This window comes from Ursus americanus, chromosome 1 (genome assembly GCF_024610735.1).
Source record: "Ursus americanus isolate L20-20 chromosome 1, mUrsAme1.1.p, whole genome shotgun sequence".
NCBI classification, from domain to species: Eukaryota; Metazoa; Chordata; class Mammalia; order Carnivora; family Ursidae; genus Ursus; species Ursus americanus.
This window is the reverse complement of record NC_142127.1, coordinates 71,705,846-71,721,459: the sequence shown is the minus strand read 5'-3', so window position 1 is coordinate 71,721,459 and position 15,614 is coordinate 71,705,846. Positions and strand designations below refer to the sequence as shown.

Genomic DNA, 15,614 nt, shown 5'->3' with positions numbered 1-15,614 from the left:
AAAGGGAAATTCTGTGATCTAAAAAAGAATAAAGTTTAAAAAAAGTTACATTTAAAATAATTCCTCACTAAAAGTTATGACATTTTAGTCAACTTAATCATTAAAGTGTCAGTTACCTAACTTCATTGGCTTTCTGAGTATTATGCCCAAGTTGCTTAGATTTATTTTCATTAAGCAGAAAAACACAGTAAGTCTAATGCAAAACTATATTGCAAACCTCATGCTTGACATTTGAAACTATACCACCTTAGAAGTATTTAGCTCTTTTTTTAGACCTGAATACTACTTTGTTGAATTTATATCTTTCATAATAAAGGAGCTGTGTTTTTTATGAATTTTCAAAGAAAAAATTTAGAGAAAGATAAGAAATATACTTGCATTTACACAGTTAAGAAATACAACCCTTAGGACAGTGGGGTTCAAACCTGGCCATATATTTAAGTCACCAGGGAGCTTTTAGAAACTAACAATACCCCATCCCACACAGATCAAATCAAATTAAATCAAATCAAATCAAACCCTCAGAGGGTTTGATTTGCCTAAGTATTGGTGTTTTTGACTTTTTTAAAGCTACCCAGGGGATTCTAATGGAGCCAGTTTTGGATTAGAAGATGTGGTCCATATATACAATGTAATATTACTCAGCTATCAGAAAGAATGAGTTCTCAACATTTGCTGCAACATGGACGGCACTGGAGGAGATAATGCTAAGTGAAATAAGTCAAGCAGAGAAAGACAACTATCATATGATTTCTCTCATCTATGGAACATAAGAACTAGGAAGATCGGTAGGGGAAGAAAGGGATAAAGAAAGGAGGGGTAATCAGAGGGGGAATGAAGCATGAGAGACTATGGACTATGAGAAACAAACTGAGAGCTTCAGAGGGGAGGGGGTGGGGGAATGGGACAGACTGGTGATGGGTAGTAAGGAAGGCACGTATTGCATGGTGCACTGGGTGTTATACGCAGCTAATGAATCATCGAACTTTACATCAGAAACCAGGGATGTACTGTATGGTGACTAACATAATATAATAAAAAAACATTAAAATTAAAAAAAATAAAAAAAATTTTTTTAAATGAGGTCATGGGGGTGGGCCCTAAGCCTTATAAAAATAGGGAAGAAAATTAGAAAGAGGAGATTAGGTACAGACAGGTACAGAGGGAAAACCATGTGAAGGAACAGGAAAGAAAGGACTACCATCTACAAGCCAAGAAGAGAGGCCTCAGAAGAAACCAACCCTCAGACACCTTGATCTCTGACTTCTGGCCTTCAGAATCATGAGAAGATAAATCATAGGAAATAAACAAACAATTGTGAGCCACCTAGACTATGATGCTTTGTTATGGCAGTCCTAGTGAACTAATACAGCGCCCATCCCCAGAATTCTGATTTCATAGGCACGGATGTACCAGGGATCAGCACCCAGGGTTAAGGCCATAGCTTTAGGTATCCTAAAGTCTGACTTCACCTATTCTCTACTTGATGTTAACTTGAAAGGGCAGCCACTCACACTTTGTAACACCTCTCCACTAAAGCTATTTAGTGAATATAACCAAGAAATGGAATTGAAAATTAAGTTTTTAATTTTATTGAGGACTTTGTTCCATGTAGTTAAGAACTCCCACAAGAAAGACTCTCTTTCTTTCCTCTGTTTCCAACACCATCAGCAGAAGGTGAATATTTTTTCCTTATGGGAGTGATATATTTGTTTCCTATCATCCACAGATAGTTTTCAAATATTCTTATATCTATTTATACTCCAAGCTCCTAAAGAGTCTCCCTAAAAGAACAAGGTATGTGTTCCCCTGGCCCTCTCCCTCCTACCTGCTGCTGGAAGATAGTAACAAGTAGAGTCTGGGGTCCAAAATAGAAACCATGTTTTGACAATAGTAGAACAGACCATTAGCTGAAAACTCCCACCTAGATTAAATATTACTTGGGAGAGAATTAAATGTCTATATTGGTTGAAATACTCTATTTTGGAGACACCACATTACAGTGGTGTGGCTTATCCCAGTTGTAACCATTGTGTGGAGAAGAGTTTGAAGAAAGAAAAACATGGAAGTTAGCTTTTTTTTTTGTCTGACATCTTAGCAAGGTTGCAGGGGTGGCCACTGCTGTCTGAGCTTCATGATACCACCCAAGGACAAGAAGAAGAAAAATGCCAGAAAATCAGCCAAAAAAGACAAGGACCCAGTGAACAAACCTGGGGGCAAGGCCAAAAAGAAGAAGTGGTCCAAAGACAAAGTTCAGGACGCGATCAATAACCTGGTCTTGTTTAACAAACCAACATGTGATAAACTCTACAAGGAAATTCCCAACTATAAGCTTATAAGCCTAGCTGTTGTTTCTGAGAGATTAAAGATTCAAGGTCCCCTGGCCAGGGCAGCCCTTCAGGAGCTCCTTAGTGAAGGACTTATCAAACTGGTTTCAAAGCACAGAACTCAAGTAATTTACACCAAAAACACCAAGGGTGGAGATGCCCCAGCTGCTGGTGAAGATGCATGAACAGATCCCACCAACTGTACATTTTGAAAAATAAAACTTCATTAAATTTTTTAATAAAAGTAAAACATGGAAGTTATTAAATCAGTTAGGAAGTTACTACAGAAGTCCAGGCTCAGGAGTTGTTGGCTTGGAGGTGGGGTTGGGAAGTTGGTGGAATAAAGGTATACTTTGGGGTGATGGGTTACTAGGTGATGGGGATTAAGGAGTGCACTTGTGATGAGCACCAAATGTTGTACAGAAATGTTGAATCATGATATTATACACCTAAAACTAATATTACACTGCATGTTAACTAACTGGAATTTTTTAAAAAATATTTTATTTATTTGACAGAGAGAGAAAGAGAGAGAGCACAAGCAGGGGGAGTGGCAGGCAGAGGGAGAGGGAGAAGCAGGCTCCCTACAGAGCAGGGGAGCCCGATGTGGGACTTGATGCCAGGACCCCGGGATCATGACCTGAGCCAAAGGCAGTCGCTTAATCCACTGAGCCACCCAGGTGCCCAACTAACTGGAATTTAAATAAAAACTTTTAAATAAAAAGGTACTCTTTGGAAGTACAATCAAGGTGAACTGATGATGCACTAAATGTGGAGGGAGTCGTCAAAGATGGCTCCCAAGGTTCTAAGAAGATAGAGGCATTATTTACTTATGAAGAACAGAAGAGAAGCATATTTCTAGGGGAAGATTAAGAAATTGAAACATGTAAAATTTGAGATATCTGTGAGACATAAACATGGAGCTGTCACATCAGAATTGAAGGGATGAGTCTGAAATTCAAACAAGTTTGTTCCAGAGGTAATTTGAAAGTAACTTCTCTATTCATCATGAGCCTTGGAATCATTGCCCAACTCATCCCCAGTACAGAGTGCAAAACAAGCACAGCCATCCAAATACCACCCTAAATTCTTAGGGAACAGTATAGGGCGCCAAGTTGATCATTCCTCCACAAGGAAAAATCATAATTCTTTTGATCTTTCTATTGGTTTTATTTTACAGCCTCTTCCCTTTGGGGCTAATTGACTTTAATAAATTCTTTAATCCTTATATCAAACATTGATTGATTTCTATTTAATCTTTCATTGTAATTGTGTATATTTTATGTGTGTTTTCAAAATTCTATGTCGAAAGTTTATTTCTAACATGCCCTTATCCAAACAGTCTCTGCAATATTTAGATGCCAGAATGGCAGAGAACATCATAGGTTGCTTGATGACAGCAATCTGTAAAAGGAGCTGGTAAAGGAGGTAAGACAAGGAGAGAAAAGGGCTTTATAAAATTTTATCCAGAGGTCACAATTTTAACTTATGCCTCTTTTATCTAAAAGTACTCATTCAAATTAGATCAGTCATTTCAGTAGTGCTTTTGAATATGAGAAAGAGAGAGAAAACTTTCCGACTTGATTGCTGTGGTTATAGGAAAGGTGTTGTGGATGTGCATATGCTGCCTTCACAAAGTCAAAAGCATGAACAGTAATATTCCTGGCTCTAAAGAACACTCCCCAGCTGCACATTTATAAACTTCCATGAACTCATTGAAAGTGGGTTCAGGGATCCATTAGGCATTTTATCTTATTATCCCTTGCTAACACTACTTTTAAAAGAGCTGAAGAAAGAAATCCCTTGGAAGACCACTTCCTGTCCATTTATATCCTAGAAGGGATCCTAACAAAAATACACCTGCTGGCAAGCCAAATCACTTACCTTGAGATGAGAGAAGGAACAATAAACACATTCATTTTAAAGTATTCATCTTTTAACTACAGGCCACTAGTATTGAACGACAGCTGCCGTAAACTCTAATTGGCTAAGGTGCATTAGAGCCAAAATACTCTCATATTTGCCCTACAGATTTCTGGAAGCATCTCACAGCAAGTACCCTTGCAGCTATAACCATTTTAACCCAGCTTACTCTTCCAGGAAGTTTATTTTAGACTCTGAAATTTAAATACTGTACCAAAAAAAAAAAAAAGCACAAAGACTTTACAGAATCATTATATAATGCAGGCTACTGGAACAATGTATAAAGTAAAGAAAAACTATGAACATCAAGAACCTTCTTCCACTTACGCCTTGATTTTAAGTCATTCAGCAGGCCCAGTTCCATTGGTTTCCATCAATCATTATCCATGATGATAACGAACCAGAACAAATAGGCAATTCACCAATTACCCTCATTTTGCCCAAACATCAGAGCCTTTTCCTAACCAATCTACCTAAAGGTTTGCAATTAATCTTTTTATTCTGCTTCCTACCAGCTATGGAGGAATTAATATATAAAAAGGACACAAAGATCAGATGAGAGGCAAAAATAAAAGGAGGAGTAAAAGAGGGCAACTTAGATAATTCCCCAAGTGGATAATGAGCTCCTGAATAATTAAGAATCAGCTAAGAAATGGTGTCCACCCCATTCACTGAATTTTTTAAAAGTTCTCTTTTAAGTCAAGGGCAAGCCCTTTAAATGGCTAGTAACTGCTCCACTCATACGTGCTTTATGCCCAGGAGCAGGTACTTTAAAATAGTTCCTTTATTAATTTCTCACTTTTTATACATTGATCCTAAGCCTCACCAAAGAAGGAGAAGGAGAAAACAAAACAAAACCAGCAGACCTGAGCAAATCAGGATATCTTCCCTAGCAGAGGGGCTCTTCCCTTTCTTTTAATGCAGCAAAATGCTTAAAATGCTGTCTTCGATTTCTTCACCATTCCGAACTCCATCTCCTCACCCCACTTTAATATTAACTCAAGGCCACAGTCTCTATGCCTCACTCCAAATCCCTGCAGTGCCTAGAACAGTGTCTTAATCATAATAGGTGACCAGGGAATAGTTCTTGAATTAAACTATATTAAAAACACCTTTCTGCGCACACACGTGCGCACACACACACACACACACACACAAATAGTGAATTATCAAGAAAGACAAAAGTATCTAGAAATGAAAAATAACTGTGTCTGGTGTGGCAGAGAGCTGCCTCAGGATAGCAATTCCTAAACCATCACAAGCTAAAGAAAATACCCATATTCTCAGCACAACCCCCTTCCACAGGACCAGAGCACTGAAACTAGCCACATCTCATCAGATTGTGACTCTGTGTAATGCGTTACTGTTGAAGGGCCCTGCGGTCAATATGAGCAGCAAACAGAGAAGTGTGGGGAAGCTCCCAGAAGCCTAAAACAAAGAACTTAGAAATATTTTGAATCCTTTAGTCACACATGTCTTACTCACTCACCATTCAAGAGAATTTATTCTGAAATAGCCCAGTTTTGTTCTATGAAGGATATTTAACAGTCCAGGCATAAGCAAAATTGGGAATATACATGTAAAGTGACCACAGCCCTGTAGTTTCGGTAACTTCCCCGAACATCTTTAACTTCTCCATGTTCCCTGCCTTGTTCAACTGACCCTGTAGTAATAGAAACATTCAACAGAGAATTTTACCATAGTCGTTTGTACCTCATAGTGGCTTTAAACCTGGGAATAAAGGGCTCTGTCCCGTGGTAAAAAGTTCAGTTGGTGAGTTGGTTTGCTAGTTGGTTGGTAGGTAGGTTAGTTGGAGGAGGGCAAGAAGTCCATTCTAATACCCCTAAAAACATACTCAGTAAGGCCATCTCGAAACAGGAAGACAAACTTCACTAGGGCCATTTGTCTAAAGGTAGTTGTAGCTTCTGCCATGAAAGGGGAAAAAATGGGTGGCATTTGGGTGGAGAGATTAGTAACGTCATTAAGGACCAGCCTTATAAGTTGCTGAGCCTTATAAGCAACAGCTGAGCCCCTGTAATTCTTCTAGTCCAGGTTAATGACTTTATCCTCTTTAAAAAAATAAAATATCCTCTGAGTAGTATAAATTACAGCAACCACTCCAGACTACTGCTTTGCAGTGACTGGGGCAACAGGGAAGAATAGAATGAAAATGACTTCCACAGGCCTGATCTAAACACTTTTATAGGGACAATGAGAGCCTATTGCTGCTGGCAACAGACACTGCCAAGTCTGTACCTTCCCTTCTGAGACACCACCCACTTTCATTTACCTGTCAAGGTGGCCCTTATTTTCATTCCAGTCATCCATGTGAAATTTAAGAGAACAAGCACAGAATGTGGCTTAGCCCTAAGCCCTCACTTACCTTCCCTGCCAATCTCCAGTCAACCTGTCCCTCATAACCCTGATATCATAGCATCTGCTCTCTCAGAGCTTTGATACGGAATAAAGCGTGAATATCATAAAGAGTAACTTTCTACATAATTCAGCAGACTATCTCTATAGAAAAGGAAATAATAGAAGATACAATAAACCAAATAAACCCTTCCCAGATAGAACAAAAAAACTCTGAAGAACTTTACTCATCCTTCTCCTTTTATAAGAATTTCTATGAGCTACAAATGCAATTAATAAAATGGCAAACACCCCTCAAAACGTGTCCAGGCAGTGCAAAATGTTCTCTAAAAATTATGGAGGCAGATGACCTACTAGATTACAGAACTCAGAAGTTTCTATGTCAGTACTTTGTAGCTCGGCAGGCCTGGCCACTGATACAAACAGCCGTTGATACATATTGATAAACTACAGATCTATGAACATATATCACTTTTTCTAAGCTTGCAAGGAAATGAAAATTATCAAAGGATAAAGCATAGTAGGAAAAGAAAGTCTCTTTACACAATAAACTATTAGGAAGGAAAATAAAAGACTCAGCTATTTCATTTTATTTTTAACCCCTTAATTTTCACACAAAGTCATTAAATATAAAAGAATCCAAATATCTTTTTCTCAAGATACCTCACCAAACAGCTCAACTGCAAAATATCTGAGGTTTAGTTCAGTCACAGAGTTTGCATGTATTCTATTTTGTGAAGAACACATCTGTTGGAGTCGTGTTTCTAACAACCAAAATTGTATGGTTTCTTAAAGCAATGTAGTAATTGAAGATTCTCCTTGACTGATAATTCTCAAAAGCATCTCTTTAAAATATGAGGTTGGGATATGTGGTAAGTCCTATATGCTGAAAGGCCACTATCTTCTCTTTATAAAGGTGTGATCTGGTTAAAAGAACCCAAGTGGCACATATTCCATTTCAAACTGCTTTCAACTACTTTTGCCACTTTTACCTAAAGCAGTAGTAATGAATTTTTCTTTATTCCAGAAGTTCTATGACTAGTAGTCATTTGCACAAATTACTGCACACTCTTCCATGCAGATTCACCCCCTGGGAATGACCTCCTCTTCTCTCTTACTCAATGAGACATGTTTATTACAGGACAAAAATAGCAAAAGAACAACTTAAGGCAATAAGTTTGATTCGGTAAATGGACTGACATTAGGTATATTGTTTTCTCTTTTTTCCATTATTCTGTAGCCTCACATGATCGACTAGAGAAAGGATGAAAGATGATAAAAGTCAAAGAATGAGAAACAAAGATGGAAAAAGCACACGGAAAAAGTTTTCTGCATCATTTATTTTGCTAATTACTTAGGCACTGTTTTTACCTTTTCCATGGTTTTTCGTGAGAATTTCCATCTGCCCAGAATCCAAATGCACAGCTTTCCCATCCTCTACTCCAGAATCAAAACATATAAAATGCTCAGCCTTTGATTATTCCTATAAAATATCCTTCAATCACTCACATCCCTTCTACCTAAACTTCTGAAGCTCCTGAAAGCTGACAAGATTAAGAGAAGGAATTTTTACTGAGGATCCCAATGAGTCACTTGAGTCATAGAAATGGCCCAGGCCACATCTGTTAGTCTGCTAATAACAGAGGTGCATCATTTCCAAGTAAAAAATGGGGGTCTTCCTGGCCACAGAGCTAAGAGTAAAAGAGGAGAAGCATCTCCATTCACCAGTAGAGGAACATACTGCCTCATCACCTGGAAGTTGAGCTGTTTCCCCCTGGAGTGTTTATAAAACCACTAATATAAATGTATAAAACTAAAAGGAGGGAAGTATGTATAATAAATGTCACTATGGCACAAATGAAGCCAGAAAATGACTGACTTAGAAACTTTTTCTTTATTTATTCATGAACCTAATTTTAAAACTAAGAATTAAGATGAAGAACAAACATTAGCAATTATAGTATCTCATTTAGTTATTTGACACATGCCCATGCTAAAATGTTCTCCTTTCAGAAAAGTTAAAATTAAAAGAAAAGCGGGGCGCCTGGGTGGCACAGCGGTTAAGCGTCTGCCTTTGGCTCAGGGCATGATCCCGGCGTTATGGGATAGAGCCCCACATCAGGCTCCTCCGCTAGGAGCCTGCTTCTTCCTCTCCCACTCCCCCTGCTTGTGTTCCCTCTCTCGCTGGCTGTCTCTATCCTGTCGAATAAATAAAGAAAATCTTTAAAAAAAAATTAAAAGAAAAGCATAAAGAAAAAACATCACCAAAGGGGAAAGATATCATTTAGATATATTAAGACAATGACTATGGACGTGCTGGTGTATTTTCTCCAGATACTTTTCTAGGTATATTTATTTTTTTGTTATTGTACCCAGATGTGTACACAACTGTGGGTCCTTTACTCCATTTACTGTTGTAACATCTAAGCTATTAACAACTCTTTATAAATATCATGTTCATGAATGAATTTAAACTTGAAATTAAGCAAAAGTAGAGACAGTGACTCATCAGTGATTTAACACACATGCAAAAAAAGAAAGTTCAAAGACACATTTCCATCATTAACACTTCATCATATTGTGTCCATAAATACTTTTCAAACTGTAGGATCTGGGTGTAATTTAAGAGAGAAAAAGAGAGTTCCCGTTCAGTGCTTAACAACTTTCAAAAAATAATCTATTTCAGGAATCTTCAGAACTAAAAACCATACCAGTAACAATAATGTTAGCCTGGACTCCACCCAGAACATCGCAAATATTTATCTAAAACATATCTCAAGCATCAGCTAGCATCTATCTTGCTTCTTTAAAAATCTAATGGGGTCAAGAGAATTTTTGTATCAGAAACTGCCTGGAAGCTCCTAACACCTCCTTACAGTTAAGGCTTAATACCAAATAAACATTTACTTGCTTAATGTCACTGAGTACAGAGCCAGGGAGATTTAACCTTGACGGTGAAGCCATTTGTGCTGAATAATAATGTAAATTAGAAAAATGGCTTGTTCAAAATGAACTAATATACCAATCAGTGTGTTTATTGAGCAATGTGAAAGGAAAAACTGACACTTGTATGAAAGGAAGGTCCTGAATCTGTTTATCTTTAGCTGAAATATATGCACATAATAACTAGACGCAGACATAGAGCTACACCAATTCAAAAAAATCTCATACCATCAATTGGTATGAATGACCTCTGGTTCCAAATTTAAGCTTAAAATTTGTGCGTTTCTCAAAAAAAATAGGTCCCTTTATGTGCTTTTCCTAAAAGTGAAAAAAAAAACTACACCTTATTTGTTTATTAATTTTCACAAAGCTTGCCATAACTTCACAAATGCTGATTATAAGCACTGGTTTGGATTATTATTCCCAACAAACTGCACAACTTTAAGTTTTCCATAGTACGCACAGATGTTGGTACTCAAATTATTCTGTCTTAGAAACAGAACCATACCCTGGGAAAAATATTAATATTTCACCCACAGACATTTGAATCGGAAGTCTGACCCATGAAGAAAGATGTCTACTGAGAATCCTCCTCCCAAATAGTCCTTCCAAATGAGCCAGAGAAGTTTGTAAATCTAGAAACCATTATAGCTATTTCTCCAGAATTTTTATAAAGATGCTCTCCAAGCTGACTTACATAATATCTGGATGTTTGCCTTGAAAAAGCTAATTTTCTTCATTACAATGCTCCTTTTGGCCTTCTACCTTTCTTCTTTGTATTACTAGCATTAGCAAAAGGCAGAAGGTTACCCTCAGAATGAGAATGCCAGGACACACCAGCAAATTAATACTTGAAATCTCAAAGACAAGAGACACACAGAAGAAGATGAATACACTGGGGCGGGGCTCAATGCCATTGGCAGCACCAAGATGAGTTTAGTGATAAATGGAGTCAGAATTAAACAACATTGAATTATACAGGGAGAAAGACATTTCCCTTTTGGTTCATTTTTAATCCTGATTACATCATGGAGAACATCTAAGTTTGGTGCCAACTTTTAACACCAATCTAACAGTAGCTGTGATAGATTAAAGATGATTTGTCATTTTTTCGCCTTGATTCTGAACTGGCCTTAGTGACTTCTTAACCAATAGAAAGTGATGAAGGTGTTATGGGACTTCAGAAACTTGGTCATAAGAAGCCCCAGAGTGTCCACCTAGCCCTCTTTGGACACTTACTCTTGGAACCCAGCTGCCATGTGTGAGAAGGACACACCACATAAAGAAGCAATGTGTAAGTGCTGCAGTAAACAGTCCCAGAAGAAGTCTCAGGAAACAGGCAACATTTATTGCCCAACTGAATGAGACAGCCATCATGACATCCAGCCCAATCAAACCTTCAGATGACTCTTCCCCCAGCTGCTGCCTGAAACCGCATGAGAGACCACTAAATGAGAACAATCAGATGACCCAAGTCAACCCACAAAACCATGAGAGGTAGTAATAAAATGTTACTTTAAGCCACTAAATTTGGGGTGGTTTGTTTTGTAGCAACTGATAGCCAGAACACTTCCTGCTCTCCTTTTTCAATAAAAAGAGAATAAGCTCAGGTTTAGCAACTGTTCAGGCCAACAGCAGAATATATAAAAAGACTTTTCTTTTAATCTTGTTTACATTTATGGCAATTGACAGTGAGTTTTTTTTATTTATGGTAATGATTAGAAAGAGAAACTTCATATGAATATAGGTTAGACAAATTTTTAAAATATCAAGTTAATTATAATTTGATTTTGAAAGCTTATAATAAAATACATGATGGTGAATGGCTGACATTTGGGAAACATTACCCAAAAAGATGAAGAATGTTAACATGGGAAGGTCCTAAAGGAAGAAGCTAGGATCAGAAAATGAAAATCTGTTATTTTGTTTAGGAAAGGTGAAATGGCAGTGCAAGATCCAGAAGTGGGCTCAGCCTATGCTTGACATGTTCTGAATCTCTCTAATGAGATATCACCACTTATTCCTGAGTTTTCTTTGCAGGATCCAAAGGCAACTCTGACCTCTCCCACAGGGGTTGGTTGGGGATTCCGTAGCATTGTTGTCCTGATACTGTTTACTCCACGTAAGGTTTTAGAGGTTAAAAAAAGAAAAAATCACAAAATGCCCACAGAAGTTTGACAAGTTATTTGCTGACATGCTGTGAACAGGAAGTTCACACACGTTGTCAAGCAGCAAAGAGGGATCCATAAAGATGAAAGAGAAAACAGGATTCATGAAGATGAGAGAGAAAGCAAAGGCAAACTAAAAGCCCTAACAGGCAGACAACACAGTTTGTAATACAATGAAAGATGACCTTCAAAATAAGATTGACTTTGATTCAGAACATGTTTGGAATACAGAAGAAAAGAAGACAGATGTGCTATGAAAGAAACAACTTTAAATATTATACTTGAGAGCATTTGAGACTAAGCAGAAAAATCAAGTCATTGGTTAGAAGAGAAATCAAAATGAGAAGAGACTCATGGCAAAGGTGTGGGAAAGGTTTGGCAGGAAGTTTTGCAGGCATAGAGGAGGTCACAGTGAGTGGATGAGAAAGAATGAATGACAGAGTGAGTGAGTGAATGGAAAAAATTGTAACTTAAGTAGAACTTGTAGACCATTTACCATTAGTGATGGATGTCCTTGGGCTTTTGTAGTTACAAAATACCAAAAGAGCCTATGATTTCCTCTATATAATACACACTTGAGGAGCGCCTGGGTGGCTCAGTCAGTTAAGGGTCTGCCTTTGGCTCAGGTCATGGTCTCAGGGTCCTGGGATTGAGCCCTGAGTCAGGCTCCCTGCTCAGCAGGGAATCTGCTTCTCCCTATCCCTCCTTCCCCGCCCCTGCTCTTGTCCTCCCTCTCTCTCTCGTACTCTCTCAAATAAATGAATAAAATCTTTAAAAAAAAAAATACACACTTGAAAGATGCGGGTACAGATTCTCCTTGGCTGTGAGTGGCTCCAACACACCAGCCTTGCATTCTCAATGTCATATTTACAATTCGACAGAATTATAAATCAACACACTGCAGAACTTAAGGTCCATTCCCAAATACTGGAAACTGAAAATTTAAATCTGGGAAAGCCAGGAGTCTACTGTATTCACTTGGGAAGAAGTTTCTTCCCAGAAGCTGAACGCTGACGACTGATTAAGCAATCCACTGGCTAGAACTTAGCTACCCCACCCGAAATTCAAGCTAACCAATTTTTCATCCAACTGATTTTTAAAACTTTCCCCAACATACTTTTATAGCATATAAACAAATCCTTCACAACTGTGAAAAATTTATTTTATATTTTCTACTTTATCACTCAAATATTTGCAGATTTTTTTCTAAATGCTTAAATGTTTTCAGTGTGAGAAACTGCATGTGTTGCTCATAATTTCCTAGCCAGTACATTCGTAAATTCATTTTTTAGGAATTATTAAGATTATTAAGAATTATATACCATTCGCAAAAGTTTATCAGGAAAAATCAAGATGGATTCTTAACCTTTTTATTCATAAGCCACTTTTCTACCTTAAAAATAGCTGTTTTATGCTACATGTCAGGATGGCCTACTGCTGTAATTTATTCAACAAATTGGTAGGAAAACCAGAGCTGGAAATTTATATTCCCTTCACTTTATTCTATGTTCAATTCTAGATCATCCCCAATTATTATGGGAACTCTAAATGTTTAATCTGTAAGTGCTCAGAATTTTCAGTCAACCACTTAGGTCCTCAGAATATGAATATTTTTCTACTTATGACCCACAAAATGAGATGCATGTCTAACTGAGCTGCCGCCTGCCCCACAGTGACAGTCAGGTCAGCATAGTACTTGACAGTGTGGCTCTGGAATCAGCCTCAGCTCTGTGGGACCTGCAGTAAAGAGCATAAGACCTCTGTGCTTCAGTTTCCTTGTTTATAAAGTGTTGACAATGCTCATGGGGTTGTTGTGAGAACTAAATAGAATGACATGTGTCACATACATCACACAATGCATTGCTGAGTAAGCACTCTATACATTTTAGCTGCTACTCTTGTTGTTGTTATTAGAATTTACTACAACCAAAAGTGACTCAAATCTATAAGGTGAATATATCAGAGCGCCCTTCACTGTCAATACCAATGAAGAGTCACCTGAAAAGATCTTTGTAATATAACTGCTTTCAATTCCCAGCAATTAAGAATTTATCCATCATCCTGTGCTTGGTATCTCTATCGGTGCCCAGAATTCTGTATAGAGGGTGCTTTCCTCACATCACACGGCCCAAATGCAAAGGGGGAAAAATATAGAAACATAAAATATAGAGATAATAATGCAAGATTGCATAACTGTTAAATTATAAAATAACAACTTCAACATTTGTAGAAATTCTAAGATCAGTGTAGGCCAGAGAAGTCAGTTGATATTTTAGAAAAGATACACAACTTCTATTAGACGCTCCAAGAAGTGCATTTCATGTGGAAAGACAGTATGATCGAAAGTACACAGTGGGAACAAGAATGGAGCATGCATAAAAATTAAGTGACAAAAATGGAGAGATCTTGGTTGGTAAGTACAGGTATGATTCTTCAAAGCATAAGATAAAGGAATATTTGTTTGTTTAACAAATTAAAATTCTACTTATATTTTTATTTTCAACTTCTACCTGTTTAATTAAATTGCCTTTATTAGAAGCTTACATCTGTAAGAATTAAATATGAGTGTGTTTTCTGCATGCCAATATTGATAACCAAGGCATTCTTACCACATCTAAAATCTTTTTGCACCCCCAAACTTTGAAAAGGACCCCAATTACCCAATTACTAAAGGTGCCTCTTATTTTTGTATTTCATAATTTCCATGCCATTATAACACTCAACAAAGATAGATGCCTCACATAATCTGAGTGTCCCCCTAAAATTCATACGCTGAAACCTAACACCCAATGTGATGGTATTTGTAGGTGGTGCCTTTGGGACGCAATCAAGTCAAGAGGGCAAAGTCCTCATGAATGGGATTATTGCCCTTTAAAAAGGGGGCCCCAACGAGCTCCCTCATCCCTTTGCCCTATGAGGTTATAGCAAGAAGACTGCTTTCTATGAGCCAGGAAGCTGCCTTTTACCAGGCATCAAATCTGCCCACACCTTGATCTCGGACTTCCTAGCTTCCAGAACTGTGAGAAGTAAATTACTGTTGTTTGTAAGCCACCTAGTTTATGGTATTCTCTTAGAGCCATCCAAACGGACTAAGACATTTGCTACTGTTCAATATAAACCAACTTTTCAGACGAAATATAATTACTAGATACCAAAGACATAAATATAACTTCCATTTCATTTCTATATCCTTTTTCATTAAGCTGGGAAGTTAAACTGCTCATAAATCAAAATACAAAGGGCTTATATGCTTTGGTTTGCAATGAACATTAAATTGGCTTGCAAATAATGCTGGATATTCTTCCAATTTTGGAAAGTACCTGCAAGAAATTTATAGAAAATATCCCAACTCACTACACTCTTAGAGATATATATTCTTCTAGAGGGCACAAGACGATAGCAGGTGTATCTTTTTATACCAAATATTGTCCATAATAACTACAATAATGTGAATATGCATGACCTATGTGAGCAACCTTAGATACTTTATCATATTTTATTGTACATTTATTCTAGTCTATAATCATTTCATTAATTTCAATTACTTCACTTAGCAGAAATGTTACAAGAAAGTGAAGCAGTCAATTGGTTGTTAATAATTTTTCAAAAGATTGGGGATACTATTTCAGGAGCTAGAAAAATAATACTAATTTTCAATTCCAAGAAAGAAATCTCAGTCTTCCTCAGGTGCTCTGTCCTCTGTCTGTCACTGGTGTAGCATCTCATTCTAGAGTGTGGTGTCCAATTTCCTCATGTTTCACAAACCACTCAACATACAAAGCACTAGCAGGAAAGATGATATAAGCGAGCCTCCCAGGGAGCATTCTGAGACAGTCGGTGGAAAAATTGTTTCTGCAACACTACCCTATAGGAAGAGCTG

The 15,614-nt window shown here is 37.5% G+C and overlaps 1 protein-coding gene and 1 pseudogene across 13 annotated transcripts in view; one reads left to right on the top strand and one right to left on the bottom strand.

Moving 5' to 3' along the window:
• The window catches only part of PLCL1 (phospholipase C like 1 (inactive)), a 335,124-nt gene that overhangs the window by 202,122 nt on the left and 117,388 nt on the right, over positions 1 to 15,614 (bottom strand). The gene's annotated exons all lie outside the window — the stretch shown is intronic.
• LOC123798293 (small ribosomal subunit protein eS25 pseudogene) lies at positions 2,135 to 2,519 on the top strand (annotated as a pseudogene).